Source organism: Lygodium microphyllum, chromosome 15, assembly GCF_053477565.2.
Source record: "Lygodium microphyllum isolate KBCC chromosome 15, Lygodium_microphyllum_v1.1.10, whole genome shotgun sequence".
Taxonomy (NCBI): Eukaryota; Viridiplantae; Streptophyta; class Polypodiopsida; order Schizaeales; family Lygodiaceae; genus Lygodium; species Lygodium microphyllum.
Genome location: NC_141149.1, coordinates 120,517,657 through 120,523,248, shown reverse-complemented (window position 1 = coordinate 120,523,248; position 5,592 = coordinate 120,517,657).

The window sequence follows — 5,592 nt, the reverse complement described above, 5'->3', positions numbered from 1 at the left end:
AGGGACCACGTGGCAGCACCCAGGGAGGTAGCTGGTTAAAGGAATCGCAGGAAATTCGATGGTGAGGGATATTACACTCAACTCACAATCACTCATATGGAATGAAGAGCAGTCACGCACCCCATGACTAATATCACACGATGAATAATGATTGAAACCCATATCTCGTATCTGGTTTAGAAATCGACAGGGGAATGGTGCAGAGGGAGTATGCCAGGGTGCACAGTTGATGGTGCATTAGTGCGTCCAACCCGTCCGGCATAAGTACAAGGAAGAAGGCAAGGGAGCCTTACAGTGCAGTGTACAGAACATGATGACATGTCTGTGATGACGGTAGAGACCCATCCCGTGGGTGTATAGGGAAATGGGAACATACCTAACTCCAAGTGTCGTAACGTCCCTCAATCTCACCTCTCGGTAATTGATTGAAAAAAAACTCCAGTCACACTCAGTCCACCCTATGTCTCACGCTCTGCTGAAAGATACAGAGGGCAGCCCTTTCCTGAAACCCATTGATGTAACCCTCATAGTCACTTGTGCAAAGGTTGTATGCCTTGTGCGCATTTGATGGTGCAACTGTGCATCCCGCCCTGTGCCGGCATACGGTGCGAGAAGAAAGGCCAGGGAGCCTTATGGTGCAGTGCACAGAAACAAATTGTGCTTTGTGCATTGAGAGGTCTATCTCATGCGTGCAACACTTCATTCACACTTCTCACCTCTAATTTGATTTGAAGGGAAAAGACTAGTCACTCGCCCCACCCTCTGTCTCACTCTCTGATAGATACAGAGGGCAACCATACTCACAACCCCATCTAGTTAGGATGAAAGCTCACATCACTCGATTGTTTGTCGATGAAGATCACTGTGTCTATTGTTGAAGAGGCATACCCAGGGAGGCAGCCATCAAATCGAACGTTGTGTTGGATAGGACATGGCGTCTGCTAGAGGGCAGTTAGACACTCTGCAGAGAGACCCAGGACACAACGTACCAAGGGAGGCAGCTTCGGAACTGGATCCTGGGAATATCAATTGATAAATCTACTTTCTAGACTGCTGGGTGTTGCCACCTTTTCCACAGCCAGCTTCCCCCCCAAGGGTGTGTGCCACCTTTTCTTGGAACGAGGCCTGCTATGACAGGGAATTTCTTCCTTTTCTCCCATAACAATTTTTTTTTCTTTTTTTTTTTCCTACTCCCGAGGGTGTTTCCACCTTTTCTCGAAGAATAGGTCAGCATGACAGGGACCTAAGTCATTTTCTCCCATGACTAATATGTATATTTTTTCTTTTTTTTTTCTTTTCTTTGAATTAAGCAAGGGAATGGTAGAAATACCATGTGTCAGAACCAACCTCGCCACTGTCGCTGGTGGAAAATAGAGAATAAGAGATCAAGGCTGGAAGACGGGGCTGAGGGGATAGAGGGTTGCGTCCACTTCATCAGAAGTGGCTAAAGAACGGCTATTAGAAGTAGCATCATAAGAGTGACAATGCCACGCCAATGGGGGAAAGGATTAGGTGACCGTGATTGTCAAGATCCCTAAGGAGGGAAGTACTTCTTCAGGCGATATCCATTGATCAGGAAGGGATCATCAGAGGCATCAACGGTCTGCACTTGGACAGAGCCATTAGGGTTGACAGCAAGTACCTTATATGGGCCCATCCACCACTGTTGAAGCTTGCCAGGAAACTTGCCAAATCGTGAATCATAGGTTAGGACCAAATCACCTTCCTTGAACTCCTTGTGCTTGATGAAGCTGTCATGGTAAGCCTTACGTCGAGCTTGCGTGGCTTCCATGCACTGTAGAGCCATCCTGCAAGTTTCGTCCAAACATTCCAGGTGCAGGAGACGGCGTTGCAGTGAATCATCGTCCCCCAAATGCTCTTTGATAGCCACTCTCAAAGAGGGTAATTCTAGTTCAACAGGGAAAACAGCTTCTGTACCATACACCAGCTGAAAGGGTGTCTATCCGGTTGCTGCTTTATGGGAGGTTCTGTACGCCCAGAGGGCCTCTGTAAGTCGATCATCCCAATTACGATGATATGCGGCAATCGTTCTTGTCAGGATCGAGCAGAGGATGCGATTGGTGACTTCGACTTGGTCGTTGGCTCTGGGGTAATAAGGAGTGGACTTGCGATGGCAGATCTCATACAGCTCTGTCAACTCTTCCATGACTTTATTAATGAAATGAGTGCCTCTGTCTCACTGACCAGCTCTAGGGGACTGCCAAAACGGGTGATGATATTCTCGTACATGAACAGGGCCACGTTGTTTACCATCGTCCCGCTTTAGGGCTTTAGCTTCACACCACTTTGTGACATAATCCATACATACGAGGATGTATCTGTTCTATTTCCTTCTGGTGGGAGGATCGATCGGGCCTATGAAGTCAATGCCCCACTTCTCAAAAGGATTCAAAGGAAGGATAGGTTGCAGTGGCATGGCACTTGTCTTCGTGGGTTTCCCCATTCTCTGACAAGCATCACATCTTTTGCAGTAATCATAGGCATCCTTGTGAATGGTAGGCCACCAGTATCCTGCTAGTAGAGCCTTCCTGGCTGTGGCTTCTCCTGCAAAGTGGCCTCCACATGGCTCGTCATGGCAAGCCTTCAGAACAATCCCAATCTCATCTCCTGCAACACATCTTCTGAGCACTTCATCTTTGCCTTTCTTGTACAGTGCGCCGCCTAACAGGGTGTAGGGGGCTGATTCCAACATAAGCTTCTTCCTTTCCCGACTAGAAATACCAGGAGGGTACTGTTGGGTTGCCAGCAGATTGGCAATGTCTGCATACAAGGGAGTTACAGTTTCTACCAGGAATAGGGAAGCATCAGGGAGGTCTGGATCATCCTGCTCCTCGTCTGCAGTTTGTGGGATACGCGACAGATGATCAGCCAGAACATGGGAACGACCAGGCTTGGTAATTACCTCAAAGTCAAACTCTTGAAATAAAAGGAGCCATCTCATCATTCGTCCTTTCACGTCTGCTTTGTTCATCAGGAAGGATAGGACCTCGTGATCCACAAAAAATTTAAAGTGGATAGACAAGAGATAGTGGCGGAACTTTTCTAGGGCAAACACCATTGCCAAGCACTCAAGCTCTGTCACTGTGTAGTTCAGTTCCCTATCAGTGACTTTTCGGCTTGCATAATAGATGGGTTGATCCAGCTTTGAGGAGCCCTTCTGGCAGAGAACTGCGCCTAAGCCTTCAATTGAAGCATCAGTGTGTACATGGAACTCTTTCGTCCAATCAGGAGGTTGCAGAATGGGTGCCTCAATCAGACACTGCTTCAGAGTGGTGAAGGCTTTGTCACATTCTTCCGTCCAAACAAACTTTGCATCTTTCCTAAGAAGCTTGTGCAAGGAGGTTGCCTTTGTTGCAAAATGGGCTATGAACCTTCTGTAGTAACCTACATGGCCTAGGAATCCCCTCAACTGTTTGAGGTTGGTGGGTGCTGTCAGCGCTGTAATCTTTTCGATCTTTGCAGGGTCTATTGATATCCCTTGTGCAGAGACAATGTGGCCCAACAGAACTCCAGAAGAGACCCCAAAGATGCATTTGTCGAGGTTGAGGGAAATCCCATACTCCCGGCATCGGTCAAAGCATTGTTCCAAGTGTCCCCAGTGTTCAGAATCAAACTATAGACACAGAAGTCATCCAAATATACCTCAATAAATTCATGCAGGTGATTTTGGAATGCGGCCATCATGACTTGCTAGAAAGTAGCAGGGGCATTGCAGAGCCCAAGCGGCATCACTCGGTAAGCGTAGGTCCCCCATTCTGTGGTAAAGGTTATTTTGGATTGGTCTTTTTCTGCGATTTGGACTTGTTTATATCCACTGAATCCATCCAGAAGGGAATAAAGCTCATGTCCTGCTATTGTGTCCAACAGTTGGTCTGTGAAAGGGATAGGAAAGTGATCCTTCTTCGTCTTGGAATTCAACTTGCAGAAATCCACACATATACGAAGCTTGCCATTCTTCTTGGGTACAACCACGATGGGTGAAACCCATTCACTATTTGGCACTGGATAGATGAACTCGGTTTCCAGAAGCTTCAGCAGCTCTGCTTTCACCAATGTGGAATAATTCGGGTTCATTCGCCTCTGTCGTTGCCGAACTGGCTTGGCATCAAGCTTCAAATCAATATGATGCTGACATATTGTGGGATCAATCCCCTTTAAGTCTTTGTAGGACCATGCAAACACATCCAAATTCTCTTTCAACAAGTTGTACAAAGTTGACAACTCCTCTTCTGGTAGGCTGCTACCCACCTTCAAGTGGCGTTCAGTACCATCTGCATCCACAAAGGTTAACTGCCTTTCACCTTCTACTTCACAGATGAAGGTCCCACGGACTGCTTCTGGATACAGAACCGACTCCTTCAAGGGAGTGGTGTCCTCTTCTGATGTCTCACTAGCACCAACGTCTTCTCTTGGTGGAGACTTAGGTTGCCTATGGAGATGTTGAAATGGGATTAGAGCCATTTTGGGTTTGGTTTCAAGATTAGTTACCTCTTGGCTTGAAGACTCATCTTCTGATGACACGTCCAGGAACGTCACATAACATGGACCCTCTGATTTCTGTTGGGTTTGTGGGACTGGTGCTTGTTGGCATGGTGCATTATCATCATCTTTTCTTGGCAAAGGTGGGTGAGGGCGGCATGAGCCACTGCTGAAAGATGGCTTGGTCTTCTTAATCCATTTCTTATAAAGATTTTGCATATGAGAAGATCCATTTACCAGACCAAATGGTACCATCGCCATTCTGTCCCATAGCATGAGCTCATCTGCCTCTGATGCTTCTGGAACTTCTTCTTCATAGATAACCTCTTCAGGTGGGATAGATTCTTCCATCTCACTTTCATAACCTTCTTCAATATCATCTCCTTCCTCTTCTGTCTCTGTCTCTGTCTCTGTCTCTGGCTCTGTCTCTGTAGGAGCTCTGTAAGAGAAGAACATGTTCTGTGTTTCATCGTCTACCTCTGTCTCTAGCTCTACTATGGCCATGTAATAGGGAGAGCAGTACATCCATGCTTCTATCTCACTGTCAGAAGTGATTTCAAAAATCGTTCCTGGTTCAGGCAGGAAGTATTCACCCATTGATAATGGCTTTGCATCTTTTGGAAGTTGGCTTAAAGTATCCACTGTCAAGGAACATGCCACTATTTTCTTGGGAAGGATTTGTTTGATAGTATCTTCGTCTGCTGATGTTCCATCTATAGCCTCATTAGGAGAGTCAGAAGATAATTCCAAGGAAGTGGATCCATGTCCTTTTTGAGCACCATATAGCTTCAGCACCACTTTATTGGGTCCTCTACCCAAGGTCAAGGTTCCTTTGAACCAATCCGTCCTTGCTCTGGCTTCAAAAAGCCATGGTCTACCCAGTAACAGAGGGTAGGATGTACCATAAGAGTTTGGCTTCACCACCAGATAGGTTAGCCAATAATCTTTTCCAGCCACTGCAGTCTTCACATATGGGAGAATGTCCAAAGGCTTGATTCTGCTCTGATCCGCCAGTCTGATGAGCCATTGGGTTGGTTGCACACCTTGTAGGCCTAGATCCTTCATTGTCACATCCGTCATAATATTCACTGA